Source organism: Symphalangus syndactylus, chromosome X (genome assembly GCF_028878055.3).
Source record: "Symphalangus syndactylus isolate Jambi chromosome X, NHGRI_mSymSyn1-v2.1_pri, whole genome shotgun sequence".
NCBI classification, from domain to species: Eukaryota; Metazoa; Chordata; class Mammalia; order Primates; family Hylobatidae; genus Symphalangus; species Symphalangus syndactylus.
In genome coordinates, this window is record NC_072447.2 from 73,000,376 (window position 1) to 73,024,767 (window position 24,392).

The following is a 24,392-nucleotide window of genomic DNA, read 5'->3' on the forward strand; positions in this document are numbered from 1 at the left end:
TTTACTAGAACATAGGCCAGAGAAAGCAAGGTTAAATTTGTTTTTGTTTTTGTTGTTGTTGTTTATGCCTGTGGGCAGTTCTGGATTGCAGGTCTCCCCAGTGCCTCGTCTGGGATATTTAGGAGGTAAAAAGAAAACTCAGGGAACTCATAGCATTTTTGTTCCTCAAACCTTTAGATTGCTAACTTATATAGTTTCTTACCATATTTCAGAGTCCTTTTATTTTTTCTGTTCAGTAATTTACAGAGTATTTAGTTGAATTTAGAGGATGGTAGCATGGAAGAGTAAGTTTACAACATCTTGTTCCAGAGATTCTGGATATATATTAATGGTGAAACTAACAAGATTTGGTGATGGATTGCATTTGAATGTGAGAGAGATTCAAGGGTTGTTCCAAGGATTTTATCCTAAGCAACAAAGTTAGTGGTGGCAGCATCTACCAAGAAGGGAGACAATGGAGAAAGACCAGGTTTGGTAGGACTAGGGCTGGGAATTAATGTTAAGTTTGAGATATGTGAGTGATAATGTCTATTACAGTTGGATTTACAAATATGTATTTCAAGGATGGAGATATAAATTTAGAAGTCATCATATTATAAATTGTAAATACAGCTGTGAGACTCAGTACAATGACTTAGTGAATAAGTATACATAGAGAATGAGTCCAAGGATCAGCTCTGGCACATTCCAACCTTTCAAGTTCAGGAAGTAAAAGAATCGAGTGAAGGAGATAAGAATGAGTAGCTAGTAAGGTAGGAGGAACATAAGAAGAAATAATTGTCATGAAATCCAAGTGAAGTAAGTATTTCTAGAATGAGGGCATAATCAATTGTCACAAATGTTGCTGAGCGATCAAGCTAGATGTGATTTGAGGATTGACTATAGGATTTGACAATATGGAGATTATCAGTGACCTTAGTGAGAGATATCTCAGTGGAGACTTGAAATCAACGATTGATTGAAGTGTGACAAGAGAGTGGCAATACATGGTATGGAGATGCGGAGAATACACAACTCTTTGGAGGAATTTTCTTTTGTTTTAATTTTTAATTTTTGTGGGTACATAGTAGGTATGTATAGTAATGGGGTACATGAGATATTTTGATATAGGCATGTAACACATAATAGTCACATCATGGAAAATAGGTCATCCATACCCTCAAGCATTTATCCTTTGTATTAAAACAATCTAATTATACTTTTTTAGTTAATTAAAAATGTACAATTAAATTATTATTCATTATAGTCACCATTTTTTGCTATCAAATATTAGGGTGCACTCATTATTTCTAATTTTTGTACCCATTAATCATCCCCAATTTCCCCAAAACCCCTACTACCCTTCTCAGCCTCTGATAACCATCCTTCTACTCTCTATCTCTACAAGTTCAATTGTTTTGATTTTTAGATACCACAAAGAAGTGAAAATGTGATGTTTCTCTTTCTATGCCTGGCTTATTTCACTTTACATAATGACTGTGTCGTGTGGTTTGAATGCCAACTCAGTAGCAGTACAAGAGAACACTAGATAGACGTCTAAGGTTTTTTACTTCAGTCTCTGACACCGGGATGGCACTTCTGGACCCACCTGGGACCCGAGAGACCTCACTACCCTGAAGGGAAGGATGCAGGCCTGGCCTGGCTTGCTTTGCCACCTTCTGATTAAAGAGCTGCAGGGCCTGGAATGAACATAGGCAGTAACCAAGGAGTGGTTACATCAGGCCTTGGGCGAGGCCTAGTACTATACTGGATTCAGGTCTGACCCAGCATAGTCATAGTGATCGTGGCCACAGGGGTGCTTGTGTCACTCTACCCCCACCTATAAGTGGCTCAGAGTGCAGGAAGAGACTCTGTGTGGGAGAAAGAAAGGGAAAAGAACAAGTATTTTCCTAGTAATCCAAATAATTTTTCTGAATCTTGTCCAAGACCATCAAGGCAGTACCTCTATAAGTCTGCAAGAACGACTGTGTTACTGGGCTTCGGTTGCCCACAAAAGCAGATACAGATTAGAATACAACACATAAGTACTTTCAAATATCTGGAAAGCCTTCCCAAGAAGGAAAAGAACAAACAAGCTCGGACAGTGAAGACTACATTAAATCCTTAACTCTTCAATACCCAGACACCAAAGAACATATACTAGCATCAACACTACCCAGGAAAACATGACCTCACCAAGTGAACTAAATAAACCGCCAGGGGCCAATCCCAATAAACAGGAATATATGATCTTTCAGACAGAGAATTCAAAATAGCTGTGTTGAGGAAACTTAGAGAAATTGAAGATAACACAGAGTTGGAATTCAGATTTATCTCAGATATATTTAATGAAGCAATTAAAATAATTTTAAAAAATTAAGCAGAAATTCTGGCACTGAAAAATTCAGCTGACAAACTAAAGAATGCATCAGAGTCTCACAACAGCACAATTGACCAAGCAGAAGAAAGAGTAATGAGCTTGAAGACAGGCTATTTGAAAGTACACAGTTAGAGAAGACAAAAGAAAAAAAACAATGAAGCACAACTATGGGATCTATAAAATATCCTCAGAGGGGCAAATCTAGTAGTTATTGACCTTAATGAAGAGGTAGAGAAAGAAAGAGATAGGGGTAGAAAGTTTATTCAAAAAGATAGTAACAGAGAAGTCTCAAACCTAGAAAAAGATATTAATATCAAGTACAAGAAGTTTATAGAACACCAAGAAGATTTAACTGAAAGAAGACTACCTCAAGGTATTTAATAAACTCCCAAAGGTCAAGGATAAAGAAAAAATCCTAAAAGCAGCAAGAGAAAAGAAACAATTAACATACAATGGAATGTCAAAATATCTGGCAGCAGACATTTCAGTGGAAACCTTACAGGCCAGGAGAGAGGGCATGATATATTAAAAGTACAAAAGGAAAAAAACTCTCACCCTGGAATAGTGTATCTGGTGAAAATATCCTTCAAACCTGGAGAAACAAAGGCTTTGCCAGACAAATAAAAGCTAAGGGATTTAATCCAATAACAGACCTATCCTACAAGAAATGCTAAGGGGAGTAATTCAACTAGAAAGAAAAAGATGTTAATAAGCAACAAGTAATCACCTGAAGGTACAAAACTCACTGGTAATAGTAAGTACACAAAAAAACACAGAATATTATAACATGTCACTGTGGTGTGTAAACTACTCATATCTTAAGTAGAAAGACTAAATGATGAATCAATCATAAATAATGACTAAGACAATTTTTTAAGACATAGACAGTATAATAAGGTATCAATAAAACAGTAAAAAGTTAAAAAGCAGGGGGACAAAGTTAAGTAATAGAGTTTCTATTAATTTTCTTTTTGCTTTTTTTTAATGCAAAGACCATTAAGTAGTTATCAGGTTAGAATAATGGATTACAAGATAGTTTTGCAATCCTAATGGTAAACCTCAAACTAAAAAACATATGGATACACAAAAAATGAAAATAAAATAAGTTATATCACCAGAGAAAGTCACCTTCAGTAAAGAAAGACAGCAAGAAAAGGAAGAAGAAAGGGAAGATCACAGAACAACTGGAAAACAAATATCAAACTGACATGAGTAAGTTCTTATTTATCAATAATAACATCAAATGTAAATGGACTAAACTCCTGAATCAAAAGATGTAGAGAGGCTGATTGGATGAAAAAAGAAGATCCATTGATCGGTTGCCTACATGAAACACATATTACCTATAAAGACACACATAGTCTGAAAATGAAGGGATGGAAAAAGATATTCAATGCCAATGGAAACCAAAAAAGAGCAAGAATAGCTATACTTACATCAGACAAAATAGATTTCAAGACAAAAACTATAAGAAGAAACATAGATCACTATAAAATGATAAAGGGGTCAATTCAACAAGATGATGTAACAATTTAAAGTATGTATGCACCCAACACTGGGGCATCCAGGTATATAAAGCAAATATTATTAGTGCTAAAGAGAGAGATAGACCTCAATACAATAATAGCTAGAGACTTCAACACCCCACTTCCAGCATTGGACAGATTTTCCAGACAGAAAACCAACAAAAATAATCAGACTTAATCTAAACTGTAGACCAAATGGATCTAATAGATATTTATAGAACATGTCATCCAATAGCTGCAGAATACACATTCTTTTTCTCAACACATGGATCATTCTCAAGGATAGACCGTAAGTTAGGTCATGAAACAAGTCTCAAAAAATTGAAATAATATCAAACATCTTCTGTGACCACAATGGAGTAAAACTAGTAATCAATAACAAGAGGAATTTTGGAAACTACACAAATAACATGGAAATTAAACAGTGTGCTCCTGAATGACCAGTGGTCAATGAAGAAATTAAGAAGGAAATTGAAAAATGTCTTAAAACAAATGAAAATGGAAACACAACATACCAAAACCTATGTGATACAGCAAAAGCAGTCCTAATGAGGAGTATATATCTATAAGTGTCTACATCAAAAGGAGGAAACCTTTGAAATAAATAATCTAGTGATTCATCTTAAAGGACTAGAAAAACAAGTACAACCCAAACCCAAAATTAGTAGAATAAAATTGATAATAAAGATCAGAGTAGAAATGAATAAAATTGAAATGAAGAAAACAATGCAAACAACCTAGGAAACAAAAAGTTACTTTTTTGAAAAGTTAAGCAAAATTTACAAACGTTTAGCCAAACTAAGAAAAAGGAGAGAAGATACTAATAAAATTAGAAATGAAAAAGGATACATTACAACTGATAGTGCAGAAATTCAGAGGATCATTAGTGGCTATGATGAGCAACTATATGTCAGTAAAATGGAAAATTTAGGAGAAATGGACAGTTTCCTAGACACATACAACTTATCCAGTTTGAACCAGAAAGAAATCCAAAACCTGAACAGATCAATAACAAGTAATGAGATCAAAGCTGTAATAACAAGTCTACCAATAAAGAAAAGCCTGGGACCTGATGGTTTCACTGATGAATTCTACCCAACCTTTAAAGAACGAAAAGCAATCCTACTCGAACTATTCCCAAAATTAGAGGAAGTGGAGAGACTTCCACAATCATTCTATGAGGTCAGTATTACCCTACCAAAACCAGACAAAGACATATCAAAGAAATAAAACCAGAGGTCAATATTGTTGATGAACGTTGGTGCAAAAATCCTCAACAAACTCTAGCAAACTGACTTCAACAATATATTAGAAAGATCATTCACCACGGCCAAATTGGATTTATCTCTGGGATGCAAGAATAGTTCAAAATACACATATCAATCAATGATGTACATCATATCAACAGAATGAAGGATAAAAAACATATGGTCATTTCAATTGATGTGGAAAAAGCATGTGATAAAATTCAACATCACTTCATGATGGGAACCTGCAAAAGAACAGGGGATAGAAGGAACTTTCCTCAAGATAATAAAAGCCATATATGACAGACCCACAGCTGGTTTCATACTAAATGGGGGAAAACTGAAAGCTTTTCCTCTAGACTCTGGAACGCAACAAGGATGCCCACTGCCACCACTGTTATTCAACACATTACTGAAATTCCTAGCTGGAGCAATGAGACAAGAGAAAGATATAAAGGGCATCTACATTGGAATGGGAGAAATCAAATTATCCTTGTTTGCAGATGATATGATCTTATATTTAGAAAAACCTTTAAATTCCACAAGAAATCTACTAGAAGTGATGAAAAATTCAGTAAAGTTGCAGGATACAAGATCGACATAACAACATTCAGTAGCATTTCTATATGCCAGCAGTGAACAATCTCAAAAAGAAACTGAAAGAGTAATCCCATTTACAATAGCCACACATAAAATTAAACACCTCAAATTAACCAAAGAAGTGAAAGACTGATGTAATGAAAACTATAAAACTCTGATGAAAGAAATTGAAGAGGACACCAAAATATGGAAAAAATATTCCATGCTCATGGATTGGAAGAATCAATATTGTTAAAATGTCCATACTACTCCCAGTACTCTACAGATTCAATGCAATCCCTATCAAAATACCAATGACATTCTTTACATAAATAGAAAATACAATCCTAAACTTTATGTGGCATGACAAAAGACCCAGAATATGCAAAGCTATTCTAAGCAAAAAGCAGAAAACTAGAGGAATCACATTACTTGACTTCAAATTACATTAGACTACAGAACCATAGTAACCAAAACACCATGGTACTGGAATAAAAACAGACACACAGACTGATGGAACAGAATAGAGAACGCAGAATTAAATCTGCAATCTTAGACTGAACTCATTTTCAACAAAGATGCTAAGAACATACACTGGAGAAAAGACAGTCTCTTCCATTAGTGGTGCTGGGGAAACTGGATATCCATATGCAGAAGAATGAAACTAGACCCCTACTCTTGCCATATACAAAAATCAAATTGAAATGGATGAAAGACTTAAATCTAACACCTCAAAATATGAAATTATTACAAGAAAACATTGGAGAAAATCTGCAGGACATTGGTCTGGGCAAAGATTTTTTGAGCAGTACTCCACAAGCACAGGCAGCCAAAGTGAAAATAAACAAATGGGATCACATCAAATTAAAAAGCTTCTGCACTGCAAAGGGTACAACCAACAAAGTGAAGAGACAATCCACAGGATGGGAGAAAATATTTGCAAAGTATGAATCTGACAAGAGATTAATAAGCAGAATATATAAGGAGCTCAAACAACTCTATAGAAAAAAATCTAATAATCTGATCAAAAATGGGCAAAATATTTTAATAGGCATTTCTTAAAAGAAGACATACAAATGGCAAACAGGCATATGAGGTGCTCAACGTCATTGATCATCAGAGAAATACAAATAAAAACTACAATGAGATACCATCTCACTCCAGTTAAAATGGCTTGTATTTAAATGACAGAGAATAACTAATGGTCGTGAGGGTGTAAAGAAAAGGGAACCCTTGCACACTGTTGGTGGGAACGTAAGTTATTACAACCACTATGCAGAATAGTTTGGAGGCTCCTCAGAAAACTGAAAATTGAGGTACTATATGATCCAGCAGCCCCATTGCTGGGTATATACCCAAAGAATGGAAATCTGTATATTTAAGTGATAGTTCCACTCTCGTGTTTCTTGCAGCATTTTTCACAATAACTAAGAGTTGGAAGCAACCTAAGTGTCCATCAATAGATGAAGGGATAAAGAAAACATGGTACTTATATACAACGGAGTACTATTCAGCCATAAAAAGAATGAGATCTTCTTATTTGCAACAAGGTAGATGGAACTAGAGATCATTATATTAAATGAAATAAGCTAGGCACAGAACGACAAACATCACATGTTCTCACTTGTTTGTGGGATCTAAAAATTCAATCAGTTGAACTCATGGACATAGTTGAGGGATGGTTACCAGAAACTGAGAGGGATAGTGAGGAGATGGGAGTGGGAAGGTAGAGATGAGTGATGGATACAAAAAATAGAAAGAATGCATAAGACCTACTATTTGCTAGCACAACAGGGTGATTGTAGTGAATGATAACAAGTGTACATTTAAAAATAACTAAAAGAGAGTAATTGGACTGTTTGTAACACAAAGAATAAATACTTGAGGAGATGGATGCCCTGTTCTCTTTGATGTGAATACTTGACATTGCATGCCTGTTTCAAAATATCTCATTTATCCCATAAACATATATACCTACTATGTACTCACAAAAATTAAAAATAAAAAAAAATTCAAAAATGTGAAACCAAATCACCATGGTTTTGTGGTATTTTGTTTTTCTTCTTAAGATTTAGAGGCTGGGTGTAATGGCTCACACCTATATTACCCCAGTTTGTGTGGCCGAGGCTGAAGGATTACTTGAGGTCAGGGGTTGAAGACCAGCCTGGGCAACAAGCTGAGACCCCATCTCTACAAAAAATAAAAAATTAGCCAGGCTTGGTTTGAAGCACTGGTAATCTCAGCTACTCGGAAGTATAAGATGGCAGGATCGCTAGAGCCCAGGTGTTCGAGGTTACAGTGAGCTATGATTGTGCCATTTCACTTCAGTATGGGCTATGCTCTGTCTCAAAAAAATAAAAAGATTTTGAAAGAATCACATATTTAGGGATACGTTGGACATCTAGTACAAAGAACTTTTTAAAACTACCATTTGAGAGTCAGTTGCTGACCTGATTCATTATCACCCTTGAATATTTTAATACATATTTCCCACAAACAAGGACATTCTCCTACATGATCACAGAGCATACAGCCAAGTAACAATGATATCAGAGTCAAAGAATGAGGAATATCTTAGTCTGTTTGGGCTGCTATAACAAAATACCATAAATTGTTTCAGCTCTGATACCCAATGCTGGGCTGGCCTCCAACATGGATACCCACCTTACTCTGCTTGGGCTCTAATATCCCGTGCCAGAGCACCCTGAGCATGGATACCTCCCTTATCCTACTTGGGTTCTGATGCTCTGGCTGGCCCTCTCTAACACACCCAGTCTTCTCTTTAGGTCTGCTTTCTCAGTCAAATGGATGACCTCATCATTACATTTAGCTCCGATACCCACAGCAGGTGCGTTTCCCTCATCATCGATGCCCTTCTCACCTCCTTTGGGCTCTGGCATACCAGGATGCCCTCTAGGTGAATGCCCTCCTTATCCTGTCAGGGCACTGACACCCTATGCTAAGCCAACACAGGCACACCCCCTACTGTGGACATCTTTCTTGCTTTTGCTTTATTCCACCTAATGGCTTTAGTACTGAATTGTTTCAAAAAGGAGAAAGGTTAATTGAATTTAACTAAAGTTGACAGTTTCCCAGGGCAATAATGGCAAAGCCAGAGACTGACACGGGAGTTGAAGATATATACAAGAGATAATTAAGGTGATGGACTTTAGAATCTAAACTGAATAAAGACATGAGAGGACACAGGGGCGATTGAGAGTCAAAGGTGGCAAGGTGAACGGACTAGATGTGCAATCAAAGAATTTTAGGAGTGCTCGTATTCTAGAGAGCCAGTAAAGATAAGGGTGATAGAAAGTAGTATGCATGAAAATGAGACTTTGGAAGTGATCCATTACAGATAAAGGTCTAGGATCTGACATAGGACAGGGTAGCTAAGCTAAGATGGAGGAAGATTAGGTGAAGGTCAATAAAGGAACTGAGAGTACAGAAAACTGTTGTTTGTGTAAGTAGAAAACTTCAGAAATACTTGGGAAGCAACAGGTAAATACTACTCTTAGCTCAAAATACTTCATACTGTGAGTTGAAACCCATTGGTTGGAGTCATGAAATCAATTTCATGTGTTATGGTCAGTAATTTTTAAAAGTTGAAATAGGAATAGAAAATATCAGAGTGCATTGGGACATAGTAAGGAGAAGTACTATTTAGAAAACACTTTTGCACTTAGTAATGATGTAAAATGTATTGGCTATTATGAGTCATATTTAAAAATATTTGGAAACCATTGCCTTAATATAGTCTGTGGCCTCCAGACATATCGTTGGGATGGTGACAGTGATAGTGTTTACATTAGCCTGTGTAAGATTCCCAGCCTGCTGGATAAAATTAACATTCATAAAATCTTTCAAGTTACTGCTGAATCTTATAATCTCTCTTTAAAAATCATCTATGATAGTACTCTCAAAAGGGAGATAAGACTGCCCTTTTGGGTGGTAGTAAAAGAGTTCCTCAAGGGGGGGCTTTTGCAAACTACCCAGACCTACTTTCCACCATGGTTGCAATAGTGGGGTTTTCTTTAGTGCTAGCAGTGATTTGTACTCAGAACTCCATCTAGATACTAGAACGTTTTCAGCAGTGGATGGATGCCCTTACATTCACTTGCCACTCACTCATTGACCCACCCAGAGCAACTTCTAGTCCTGCAAGCTCCATGGATGGTAAAAAATACCATATAAAAGGTTAAAAATGGTACTTCTCTATAGGATGCTTACCATGTGTTCTTTTTCAGCTTCTGCTTAATCTTTTCTATTAATGGGAAATACATAACCTCACAAAGCAGATTCAGAATGACCTATTGAACTCCTTCAAATTGGTAATTTTCAGCCCTTAGTCTTGGTCTTGCTTTCCATAATGACACAGACTAATTCTAATTCCTCTTCTACCTGATAATCCTTCAGTTATTCAAGGATTTTTTTTTCGCCTTCTGAAATTGCTCTTCCATTTCCTGGTATGTTAGTAAAGCAATATAGCTAACTTGTGGGCTCCAGAGCTGGATTGCCTGGGTTTGAATCTGGCCTTGAGGTTTACTATTGTATGTGATTCTGAGCAAGTTACTTAATTTGTGCCTTGGTTCTTCTGGAAAATGGGGACAATTAACACATAGTATCTACATCATAGAGTTATTGAAATAATTAAATTAGCTAATATAAGTAATATATTTAGAACAGTGCCTGGCATATTTACCATAAATATTAGTTATTTTTTATGGAACAAACTTTTTAGTTCTTTCATGATCATAGTTATTTCCCCTTAGAAATGCATCAGTTTTTCATTGTTTCTTTTTAAACTGTGGTAACAAACTACTGTCTTGTGTTAATGTTGGGAATATATTCTGAGAAATGCATTATTAGGCAATTTTGTCATTGTGTGAGCATCATAGAATGTACTTACACAAACCTAGATGGTATAGCCTACTACACACCTAGACTATATGGTATAGCCTGTTGCTCCTAGGCTACAAACCTGTAGAGCATGTTACTGTTCTGAATACTATAGGCAATTGTAACACAATGGTATTTGTGTATCTAAATATAGAAAAGGGACAATAAAAGTATAGTATAAAACATTAAAAATGGTACTTCTCTATAGGATACCTACCATGAATGGAGCTTGCAGAGCTAGACGTGGCTCTAGGTGAGTCAACGAGTGAGTGGTGAATGAATGTGAAGGCCTGCGACATTACTGTACACTACTGTAAGGTTTATAAAGCACTGTACACTGAAGCTATACTAAATTTGTTAAAAATATTTTTCTTCAATAAGAATTAATCTTAGCTTAGTATAACATTTTTACTTTATAAACTTTTAATTTTCTTAAACTTTTTGACTCTTTTGTAATAACACTTAGCTTGAAATAAAAACACATGTACAGCTGTACAAAATATTTCCTTTTTATATTATTGTATAAGCTTTTAAAAGTTATTTATATTTTACTTTTTAAACTTTTTTTTAAAAGCTAAGACACAAACACATACATTAGACTAGGCCTATTCAGGATCAAGATAATCAGTTTCACTGCCTTCCCCCTCAACATCTTTTCCCAGTAGAAGGTCTTCAGGGACAACAACACACATGGAGCTGTCATCTCCTAGGATAACAATGCCTTCTTCTGGAATGCCATCTGAAAGACCTCCCTGAGGCTGTTTTACAGTTAACTTTTAAAAATAAGTAGATGGGGTACACTATAAATCAATGATAAAAAGTATAATATAATAAATACATAAACTAATAACAGTCATTTATTATTATCAAGTATTATGTACTATATGTAATTCTATGTGCTATATACTTTTATATGCGTGGCAGTACAGTAGGTTTGTTTCCACCAGCATCACCACAAACATGTGAGTAATGCCTTGTGCTACAATGTTGCAGTGGCTATGATGTCACAAGGGGATAGGAATTTTTCAGTTCCATTATAATTTTATGGGACCACCTTTGTGTATGTGGTCCATCATTGACTGAAACATTGTTGTGTGGTACATGGCTGTATAATATTCTAAGTGTGATATACCTAGGCCTCTTGTCTCATATTCTGCACCCTCTACTTCTTTTGATAAATAGATGTAGGATTCTTTTTTTGTAACCAAGTCACACTGATGATCACATTGATTGCATCTACTAATCTTGTTTTTAAATAATCTGCTGTTTATCTAGGTTTCTTCCCTACTCTGAACTTGAAGCAGTTGTTTTTTTTTTTTAAACAGTTTATTTTTTAACCTAGATGGTGACCTTACATTTATACCTTGTGGTTGGCTCCAGAAGATATCCAGCCCTACTCCCTGGAACCTGTGAATGTTACCTTATATAGTAGAAGGGACTCCGCAGGTGTCCCTTTTAAATCAAGAATCTTCAGATGGGGAGATTATCCTTAGACAGTCTGAGTGGGCCCTGTTACAATTTGGATATGTAGTCCTACCTATATCTCATACTGAACTGTAATCCCCAGTATTGGAGGTGGGGCCTGGTGGAAGTGATTGGATTATGGGGGCAGATTTCTTATGAATGTTTTAGCACTATCCCTTTGTTGCTGTCCTTTCGTTAGTGAGTTTTCATGAGATCTGGTTGTTTAAAAAGTGTGTGGCATCTCCCTGCGTCTCTCTCTTGCTCCTGATTTTGCCATGTGATGTGGCTTCTCCCATTTCACACCATGATTATAAGCTTTCTGAGGCTTTCCCAGAATCAGATGCCTCTCTGCTTCCTGTACAACCTGCACAACTGTGAGCCGATGAAACCTATTTTCTTTATAAATTATCCACTCTCAGGTATTTATAGCAATGCAAGAATGGACTAATACAGCTCTATTGGTGTCATACATGTCCTTATAAGAGGGAGACAGAAGGAGATGTGTGATCAAAGACGAAGGCAATGTGGTGACTAAAACAAGATATGATACTGATGGCTTTGAAGATGGAGGAAGGGGAAAAGGAATGCAAGGAATGCAGCTCTAGAAGCCAGAAAAGTCAAGAGTCTCTGGAAAGAGTGTGGCCCTATTGACACATTAATTTTGGCGAAGTGAAACTGATTTTTAATTTCTGACTTCCAGAACAGTAGGAGAATAAGTGTTTGTTGTTTAATGCCACCAAGTTTATGGTAATTTGTTTCAGCAGCCATAGAAAACTAATACATACCTATTGTGCTTCATTTTGTTATTTTTAGCCTATTATTCTAGCCTGTCAAGTTTATTTGGTTGCTTTTAAAATAAACCTTTTATATTTTTAGATGTTGAGTACTAGCTATGGACAAGGTGTGATGTAACATGTTACTCAGAGTATCTCTACTACTCTTGATGATATTTTATGTGAATATGATTAACTTCCTTTTTTAGATGAGAAAACTGAGGTTCAGATTAAGGGGTTTGTCCAAGATCATACAAAAAAAGTCTTAGCAGTGTTCAAATACCGGTTTGTAGTTAGGAAGATTGTGCATATGTGGATGCAAGGGTTATATGGGAATTATCTGTATGTTCTGTTCAATTTTGCTATGAGCCTAAAACTGCTCAACAATTAAAGTTTATTAATTAAAATAAAACAGGGTGATATGGTTTGGATCTGTGTCCCCACCCAAATCTAATGATCAAATGTAATCCCCAATGTTGGAAGTGGGGCCTGGCGGGACGTGATTAGATCCTGGGGGTGAATCCTTTATAATTGGTTCAGCACCATCCCTTTGGTGCCATTATAATGATAGAGCTTTCATGAGATCTTGTTTAAAAGTGTGTAGCACCTCCTTTCTCACTATCTCTTCATCCTGTTCTGGTCTTGTGAGGTGCCAGCTCCCCTTTTGCCTTCCATCATGATTTTAAGTTTCTTGAGGTTTCCTGAGAAGTGAGCAGATGCCAGCATTATGCTTCCTGGACAGCCTGTGGAACCATGAGCTAATTAAATATCTTTTCTTTATAAATTACCCAGTGTCAGGCATTTCTTTATACCAATGAGATAATGGACTAATACAGAAAATTGGCACAGAGAAGTGGTGCATTGTTATAGAGATACCAGAAAATGTGGAAGCAATTTTGGAACCTGGTAATGGGCAAAGGTTGGAAGCATGTGGAGGGCTCAGAAGAAGACAGAAAGATGAGGGAACATTTGGAGATCGCTAAAGATTGGTTAAATGGTTGTATTCACAATGCTGACAGTGAAGGCCAGGCTCAGGAGGTCATACATGGAAATGAGGAACTTATTGGAAACCGAAGCAAAGATCACTTTTGTCATGTATTAGCAAAGAGGAAGGCTGCATCATGCACAGATCTAGGGATCTGTGGAAATTTGAGCTTGGGAATGATGATTTGGGGTATCTGGCAGAAGGAATTTCTTTTTTTTTCTTTATTATTATTATTATTATACTTTAAGTTTTAGGGTACATGTGCACAATGTGCAGGATTGTTACATATGTATCCATGTGCCATGTTGGTGTGCTGCACCCATTAACTCGTCATTTAGCATTAGGTATACCTCCTAATGCTGTCCCTCCCCCCTCCTCCTACCCCACAACAGTCCCCGGAGTGTGATGTTCCCCTTCCTGTGTCCATGTGTTCTCATTGTTCAATTCCCACCTATGAGTGAGAACATGCGGTGTTTGGTTTTTTGTCCTTGTAATAGTTTACTGAGAATGATGGTTTCCAGTTTCATCCATATCCCTACAAAGGACATGAACTCATCATTTTTGATGGCTACATAGTATTCCATGGTGTATATGTGCCACATTTTCTTAATCCAATCTATTGTTGTTGGACATTTGGGTTGGTTCCAAGTCTTTGCTATTGTGAATAGTGCCGCAATAAACATACGTGTGCATGTGTCTTTATAGCAGCATGATTTATAGTCCTTTGTGTATATACCCAGTAATGGGATGGCTGGGTCAAATGGTATTTCTAGTTCTACATCCCTGAGAAATCGCCACACTGACTTCCACAATGGTTGAACTAGTTTACAGTCCCACCAACAGTGTAAAAGTGTTCCTATTTCTCCACATCCTCTCCAGCACCTGTTGTTTCCTGACTTTTTAATGATGGCCATTCTAACTGGTGTGAGATGGTATCTCATTGTGCTTTTGATTTGCATTTCTCTGATGGCCAGTGATGATGAGCATTTTTTCATGTGTTTTTTGGCCGTGTAAATGTCTTCTTTTGAGAAGTGTCTGTTCATGTCCTTCGCCCACTTTTTGATGGGGTTGTTTGTTTTTTTCTTGTAAATTTGAGTTCATTGTAGATTCTGGATATTAGCCCTTTGTCAGATGATTAGGTTGCGAAAATTTTCTCCCATTTTATAGGTTGCCTGTTCACTCTGATGGTGGTTTCTTTTGCTGTGCAGAAGCTCTTTAGTTTAATGAGATCCCGTTTGTCAATGTTGGCTTTTGTTGCCATTGCTTTTGGTGTTTTAGACTTGAAGTCCTTGCCCATGCCTATGTCCTGAATGGTATTGCCTAGGTTTTCTTCTAGGGTTTTTATGGTTTTAGGTCTAACATGTAAGTCTTTAATCCATCTTGAATTAATTTTAGTATAAGGTGTAAGGAAGGGATCCAGTTTCAGCTTTCTACATATGGCTAGCCAGTTTTCCCAGCACCATTTATTAAATAGGGAATCCTTTCCCCATTTCTTGTTTTTGTCCGGTTTGTCAAAGATCACATAGTTGTAGATGTGTGGCATTATTTCTGAGGGCTCTGTTCTGATCCATTGATCTATGTCTCTGTTGTGGTGCCAGTACCATGCTGTTTTGATTACTGTAGCCTTGTAGTATAATTTGAAGTCGGGTAGCGTGATGCCTCCAGCTTTGTTCTTTTGGCTTAGGATTGACTTGGCAATGCGGGCTCTTTTTTGTTTCCATATGAACTTTAAAGTAGTTTTTTCCAATTCTTTGAAGAAGGTCATTGATAGCTTGATGGGGATAGCATTGAATCTATAAATTACCTTGGGCAGTATGGCCATTTTCACGATATTGATTCTTCCAACCCATGAGCATGGAAGTTTCTTCCATTTGTTTGTATCCTCTTTTATTTCATTGAGCAGTGGTTTGTAGTTTTCCTTGAAGAGGTCCTTCACATCCCTTGTAAGTTGGATTCCTAGGTATTTTATTCTCTTTGAAGCAATTGTGAATGGGAGTTCACTCATGATTTGGCTGTTTGTCTCTGATTGTTGTACAAGAATGCTTGTGATTTTTGTACATTGATTTTGTATCCTGAGACTTTGCTGAAGTTGCTTATCAGCTTAAGGAGATTTTGGGCTGAGACAGTGGGGTTTTCTAGATATACAATCATATCATCTGCAAACAGGGACAATTTGACTTCCTCTTTTCCTAATCGAATACCCTTTATTTCCTTATCCTCTGGCAGAAGGAATTTCTAAGCAGCAAGACATTTAAGATGTTGACAGGCTGCTTCTAACAGACTATGCTCATATGTGTGAGCAAACAAATGACATAAAAATGGAACTTATATTTAAAAGGGAAGCAGAGTGTAAAAGTTTGGAAAATGTGCAGCTTGACCATGTGATAAAAAAGGAAAACACATTTTCTGGGGAGAAGTTCATGGCAGCTGCAGAAATTTGCATAAGTGAAAATGAGGCAATTGCTGATAACCAAGACAATGGGAAAAAGACCTCCAAGGCTTCAGGGACCTTTGTGGCAGCCCCTTCCTTCATAGGCCCAGAGACCTAGGAGGGAAGAATGGTTTCATGAGCCAGGCCCAGTGCCCTTCTGCCCTGAGCAGCCTTGGGACACTGCTCTCTACATCCCAGAAACTCTAGCTCCAGCTGTGTCTCAAAAGGGCCCAGGTGCATCTTGGGCCACTGCTCATGAGCGTGTAAGCTGTTAATTGTTGGTGGCTTTCATGTGATGTTAAACCTGTGGGTGCACAGAATCCAAGAGTTGAGGCTTGGAAGCCCCCACCTAGATTTTAGAAGATGTGTGGAAAAGCTTGGATGTCTAGGTGGAAGCCTGATGCAGGAACAAAGCCCTCATGGAGAACTTCTGCTAGGGCAGTGCATAGGGGAAATGTGGGGTTGGAGCACCTATACAGAGTTCCCACTGGGTCACTGCCTAGTGAAGCTGTGAGAAGAGGGCCACTGTCCTCCAGACTCCAGAATGGTAGATCCACCAATGGGTTGCACCTTGTGCCTGGAAAAGCTGCAGACACTCAACACCAACCCTTGAGAGCCACTGTGTGGACTGAACCCTGCAAAGCCACAGGGGCAGGGCTGTGCAAGGCCTTGAGAGCCCACCCCTTATATCAGCATGCCCAGGATGTGAGACATGGATTCAAAGTAGATTATTTTGGAGCTTTAAAATTGAATGACTGCCCTGCTGGGTTTTGGACTTGCATGTGGCTGTAGCCCCGCTTGTTTTTGGCTGATTTATTTCTTTTGGAATAGGAATATATTTACCCAATGCTTATACCCCCATAGTATCTTTGAAGTAACTAATTTGCTTTTGATTTTACAGACTCATAGGTGGAAGGGACTAGCCTTTTGTCTCATATGAGACTTTGGATTTTGGACTTTTGAGTTAATGCTTGAATGAGTTAATACTTTGTTGACTGTTGATAAGGGATGATTGTATTTTGCAATGTGAGCACAGGTGCTTTGGGAGGGGCCTGGGGTGGAATGGTATGGTTTGGACCTGTATCCCCACCCAAATATCATGTTGAATTTTAATCCCCAATGTTGGAGGTGGGGCCTGGTGAGAGGCGATTAGATCATGGGAGTGGATTGTTAGCAGTATTCCTTTGGTGCTGTTCTCATGACAGAGTTCTCATGAGATCTGGTTGTTTGTTTAAAAATATGTGGCACCTCCCCTCTTAGTCTTTCTCCTGCTTCAGCCGTGAGAGGTGCCCACTCCCCCTTTGCCTTCCATCATGATTGTAACTTTCCTGAGGCCTCCCAAAAAGCTGAGCAGATGTCAGCATTATACTTCCTGTGCGGCCTGTGGAACCACGAGCCAATTAAGCCTTTTTTTTTTTTAATAAATTACCAAGTTTCGGGAATTTCTTTATAGCAATTCGAGTACTGACTAATACATTGGGGATGAAGATAATGAAAAATGAAACAAGTTTGTACAACTGGAAAGCCTATAGAGGAAGCAGTGGTTAACTCCAAGTTTGATTGCAAAACCCATTATTCTTCTCAGTGTACAAATGGCTCTCAGAGTGTGGTCCAAGGACCCCCAGGAGTTCATGAGACTTCCAGGGTCCCCATGAGATCAAAACTATTTTGAATATAGGGCCTACTAAGTTATGATTTGGATTTTTAAAAAATGTTTTGATATTTCCACTCTTGGGGAAAAAACAACTGTATCTGAGCACAAATTATGGCAGTGGTACTAAACTGTACTAGTAGTTACTGTATTCTTCAATACCACACACTCACAGTAAGTAAAATTAAAAAGTCAGTTTCCATCAAAAATGTCCTTGATGAAACAATTAAAATTGTTGTAATTGTATTATATTTTGACCTGGAGTACATAGTCATTTAATATTCTTTGTGAGAAAATGGGAAGTACACATAAAGCATGTCTGCAACATGAAAACATATGGTGGTTGCCTTGAGGAAAAAACACTTGTGTGTTTGAGTTGCAAGCCAATGTAGTCATTTTACTTATGGAATTGAACCTAAAGGAACAATTAACAGATAAACTAGTTATTCAGACTTAGGCATTTTGCAGACATTTTTTCTCAAAAATGAATGAAGTGAGCTTGTCATGTCAACACACTGAGAATATTTATTACCAGTGATAAAATTTGAGCTTTTAAATGAAAATTACAATTTTGGGAAACTTCTGTCTACCACTATGAGCTTGACAGCTTCCAAATACTTAAAAGCTGTTCTGATGAAATCATTGGTGATGTTAAGTCAAATGTTTTTATTTTGTTAGATTACAAAATGGATCAGTATTAGGAAAATCTGCATAGCTCAGTGGATCAATACAGATGACCAAACCATGATGTTACAGAATCATGAGTTTAAAAGATGCATTCAAAGTGTAAGACAGAGACTTCTGATTTATGGCCTGGCATGTAAAGACCTTGGAAGTTGTAATTCGATCCTGACAACAGATAAAAAGCTGAACAGACTGAAAAACAACAACTCTTCCTAGATCTGTCAGATAATTGAGGTCTTGAGGCAAATTACTGGCCCCAAATTGGAGAGAGAGAGAGGCAAATTCAGAGGATCATGTGTTACTGGTACAGAAACCCATAAGGATAACCTCTGTAGGAACCAGTACTGGGTGAGGAAAACCTGAACAAAGAACTCTGCTTGGTTCTTACAATGAAGATCAAACAGAAAAATACCTGTGCACTTCTAGCAGTGGGAGGAGAAAAGTAGGTAGCCCTTCGGAAATATGTCAGAGCATTCTGTTATTCTTAACAAATGTTCTGAAGAGCAATTATTTTACCAGAGCCTAACCTATTGGTGTTTTATGAGTCTAACTGGAGGGAAGGATGTTACCCAATTCCAGTGCCTTCTAGCCATCCTGTTTCACCTAAGGGGAGGATAAAATTGTGCAGCATTTGCAAAGTTCACAGTGCAGGGGGCCGTGCTCATTGAAAGACTGAGCTCTAAATCATAGGACTGTAGAATTCTTCCCCTTCCCCTACAACTTACAACCACATCACTAAAGGCCTATTTACTGCAGTTTCTTTTAAACTGTGCATTATGTCCACCTTTCAACAAAAGATTACAAGGCATATTAAAAGACAAAAAAAATACAGTTTGAAGAGACAAAGCAAGCATCAGCACCATAGTTAGATATGGCAGAAATATTATAATTATCAGACCAGCAATTAAAAATAACTATGATTGTGAATAGTGTTGCAATAAACATACACGTGCATGTATCTTTGTAATAGAATTATTTATATTACTTGGGCACAGGGAGGGAAACACACACTGGGGCCTGTCGGGGGGTGGGGTGGGGGGAGGGAGAGCATTAGAAAAATAGCTAATGCATGCTGGGCTTAATACTTAGGTCTTGGGTTAATAGATACAGCTAACCACTATATCACACATTTACCTATGTAACAAACCTGCACATCCTGCGCATGTACCCCAGAACTAAAAATAAAAACAAATTAAAAAACTATGATTAATATGCTAAGGGTTCTAATGGAAAAATAGACAACATGTAAGAATAGATTAGTAATGTAAGCAGAGACATGGAAATTCTAAGAATCAAAAAAGGCTGGATAGAAATGAAGAATGCTTTTAATGGGCCTATTAATAGACTGGGTATGGTTGAGAAGAGACATTCTGAGCTTGAGGATATATCAGTAGAAAACTGCAAAACTGAAAAGCAAAAAGAAGAAACACTGAAGAAAATGGAGCAGAGAATCATTTTTTGGCCTTTTGGCTAAGAAAGATCAAGTGAAAATGGAGTAGAATATCGAAGAATTTTGCCACAACTACACAAGTGAGACATTGAAGAGATTTGTAAAAGTATAAAACAGTACCACTTTTCTCACTAATTTTTTTTTGTAAAAAATAATCTTTTTTATATTAACATGTAAAGGGCTTACTGTTATTGAAAATATATTAATAACTAAAAATTGATCCATTATAATATGGTTACTATTGGTAGAATTCACATAAACAAAAGTTCTGTGGAGTCCTGTAAACTTTTCAAGAGTGTAAAGGGATCCTGAGACCAAGAAGATTGAGAACTATTATACTATACCATGTTGCCTTATGCATCCTACTAGCCATCCAACCCAGATTTGGCAATCATGCCTTCTTTGTCCATAAGTTGTTAAATTTTTTTAGAAGAAAAGGACAAAAGTGGAGCCTTTACTGGTTTGTTCCTAGATACGTTTCTCCAAGCTGACATGAATTCATTAATCTTATCCTTTCTTTGTAACCTACTAATTACAAATTCAGCTAACTTTGGGGCATCTTGAAAAATATGTCAAATCTTTAACTGAACAAGATAGAGCATATCTCTGGTGTGTGGTAGCTCTTTCAGTCTAATCACCCAAAAGAGGTTAATTTGGCATTACTAGTTTTATTGGGTTCATGCTGGCTACTACCAATTTTCTTTCCAGGTTATTCATGAATCATCTATAATAGTAATTTATTCTAGAATTTTTCTGGGCTTTTATGTTACTTTTGACATTCTATAGTTTATACAGTTGTTGGTTTTTCCCTTTCCTCCATTTTAGAAGAGCCAGAAAATGTTATATACAGCGTTCAGGTATCTCTTCTACTTTCAAAGTCCTATCAGCCATTTTATGTTCCAAGTTTATAATGTGTCTGGTCCTGGAAATTATATTATTTTAGAATAGCTGAATATTCCTTTACTCTGTCCTCATATATCATAATGTACTTCAATTCTCTCATAACCATATTTGTTCACACTTCCTAGTTTGATAATCATTTTTGTAGAAAAAATGAAACAAATAGAGGTTGAATAGTCCTGCTTTTTTCACCTGATAACATGATAGTGTATTTTAAAAAGAGTGAGCCCATTACTTACGTGGGACCTTTTGGTCTGATTCTACTTTTAATAAGTCATTTTGTATTGTTATTAGCATCTTTGTAACTCTTATGTCACTCTGGGCTTTAGTCTTAATACAATTCTTAGAGTTACTGCACTGTGACTTTTGTGTTCTCATCCTGTGTCAAATGTCCCTTCTTCCATTTTTATATATCTTTCTTTTAAATATGACTTCATTAAAGAGCTGCTTAAGGGCTGTTTGATGGGTCATATGTCTTGTTAAAACACCATTTTGTTTTTTATCAGGATCCTTTAAGATTATTTTGGGAAAATTTTGCTTCTGAAAAATGCCTTTCTTAAACTAGCTCTTAGAATATGTGTGCATCTCATTTATTAATTACCTGATATGAATGAGGGAGAAATTTCAAACTTTTAAACTGGGACCCATAGTTATAAATGCATTTTACAGTCATGTCTTAGTACACACACACACACACACACACACACACACACACACCTGGAACAGAAGTTTAGAAAATATTTTTATTGTGTGAAAGAACAATCAAGAGATATTAATAGAAACCACAAAGTAATTTGAACACAGAAAGTTATTATAAGGAATTAACAACTATAACAAAAGACTGGAGTAGTGGGAGACTGACTGATAGGGGATAAAGAGAATTCCAAAGAATACAGGAATAGGGGGATCTGGCAAGGTGCTGGAACAGGAACTGTCCAGTCTGCAGCTCCCAGTGAAATCAATGCAGGAGGCAGGTAATTTCTGCATTTCCAACTGACATACCCTGTTCATCTCATTTGGACTGGTTAGGCAGTGGATGCAGCCCACGGAGGGCAAGCAGAAGCAGGGTGGGGTGTCACCTCACCTGGGAAATGCAAGGGGCCAGGGACCTCCCTTCTTTAGCCAAGGGAAGCCATGAGGGACTGTGCTATCTGGCCCAGATAATACACTTCTCCCACAGTTTTTGCAATCCACAGACCAGGAGATTCCCTCATGTGCCTACACCACTAGGGCCCTGGGTTTCAAGCACAAAATGGGACGGCTTTTTGGGCAGGCACAGAGCTAGCTGCAGTTTTTTTTTCCTACCCCAGTGGTGCCTGGAACCCCAGCAAGACAGAATTTTGCACTCCTCTGAAAAGGGGGCTGAAGCCAGGGAGCTACGTGGTCTCACTCAGCGGGTCCCACTCCCACAGAGCCCAGCAAGCTAAGAACCACTGGCTTGAAATTCTCACTGTCAGCAGAGCAGTCTGAAGTCCACCTGGGATGATTGAGCATGGTGGGGGAGGGGTGTCCGCCATTACTAAGACGAGTAGGTGGCTTTGCCGTGACCCTGCTAAGGACTGGGCGGAACTAAACACAGTGAGGCAAAGTGACTGTGGCCAGACTGCCTCATTAGATTCGTCTTGACTGGGCAGGACATCGCTGAAAGAAAGGCAGCAACCCCAGTTAGGGGCTTATAAATAACACTCTCATCTCGCTGGTACAGAGCACCTGGGGGAAGGGGTGGCTGTGAGTGCAGCTTCAGTGGACTTAAATGTTCCTGCCTGCCAGCTCTGAAGAGAGCAGCGGATCCTGACAAGGGGAGTTCTCCAACCACAGTGCTCAAGCTCTGCTAAAGGACAGACTGCATTCTCAAGTGGTTCCCTGACCACCGTGCCTCCTGACTGAGAGAAACCTCCCAGTGGGTTGACAGATGCCTCATACAGGAGAGCTCTGGCTGGCACCAGGCCAGAGCCACTCTGGGACAAAGCTTCCAGAAGAAGGAGCAGGCAGCAGTCTTTGATGTTCTGCAGCCTCTGCTGGTGATACCAGGCAAATAGGGTCTGGTGTGGCCCTCCAGCATACTGCAGCAGACCTGCAGAAGAGATTCCTGACTGTTGGAAGAAAAACTAACCAACAGAAAACAATAATTTCAACATCAACAAAAAGGACCCCCCCACACACACAGAAACCCCATCCAAAGGTCATCAGCCTCAAAGATAAAAGGTAGATAAATCCATGAAGATGAGGAAAAACCAGCTCAAAAATGCTGAAAATTCCAAAAACAAGAAAGCTTCATCTCCTCCAAATGATTGCAACTCCTCTCCAGCAAGGGTGTAAACTAGACAGAGAATGAGTTTGACAAATTGACAGAAGTAGGCTTCAGAAAGTGGGTAATAACAAACTCCTCTGAGCAAAAGGAGGATGTTATAGTCCAATGCAAGGAAGCTAAGAACCTTCACAAAAGGTTACAGGAACTGTTAACTAGAGTAACTAGTTTAGAGAAGAACATAAATGACCTGATGGAGCTGGAAAACACAGTACGAGAACTTCGTGAAGGATACAGAAGTATCAATAGCCGAATTGATCAAGGGGAAGAAAGGATATCAAGAGATTGAAGTCAGCTTAATGAACTAAAGCGTGAAGACAAGATTAGAGAAAAAAATGAAAAGGAACGAACAAAACCTCCAAGAAATATGGGAATATGTGAAAAGACCAAACCTACGATTGATTGGGGTCACTGAAAATGATGGGGAGAATGGAACCAAGTTGTTAAACACACTTCAGTATATTATTTGGGAGAACTTCTACAACCTAGCAAGACAGGCCGACATTCAAATTCAGGAAATACAGAGGACACCACTAAGATACTCCCCAAGAAGAGCTGATTGCCCCAATTAAAAGACACAGAGTGGCAAGTTGGATAAAGAGTCAAGACCCATCAGTGTGCTGTATTCAGGAGACCCATTTCACATGCAAAGACAGACATAGGCTCAAAATAAAGGGATGGAGGAATATTTACCAAGAAATGGTAAAGCAAAAAAAAAAAAAAAAAAAAAAAAAAGCAAGGGTTGCAATCCTAGTCTCTGATAAAACAGACTAAACCAACAAAGATCAAAAAGACAAGAACATTACATGATGGTAAAGGGATCAATGCAACAAGAAGAGCTAACTATCCTAAATATATATGCACCCAATACAGGAGCACCCAGATTCATAAAACAAGTTCATAGAGACCTACAAAGAGACTTAGACTCCCACACAATAATAATGGAAGACTATAACACCCCACTGACAACATTAGATCAACGAGACAAAATTAACAAGGCTATTCAGGACTTGAACTCAGCTCTGGACCAAGCAGACCTAGTAGACATCTACAGAACTCTCTACCCCAAATCAACAGAATATACATTCTTCTCAGAACCACATAGCACTTACTCTAAAATCGACCTCATAGTTGGA

The 24,392-nt window shown here is 37.9% G+C and overlaps 1 protein-coding gene across 2 annotated transcripts in view; it reads left to right on the forward strand.

The window, feature by feature from the left end:
- Window positions 1–24,392, forward strand: part of ZC3H12B (zinc finger CCCH-type containing 12B) — a 490,484-nt gene that overhangs the window by 42,838 nt on the left and 423,254 nt on the right. The gene's annotated exons all lie outside the window — the stretch shown is intronic.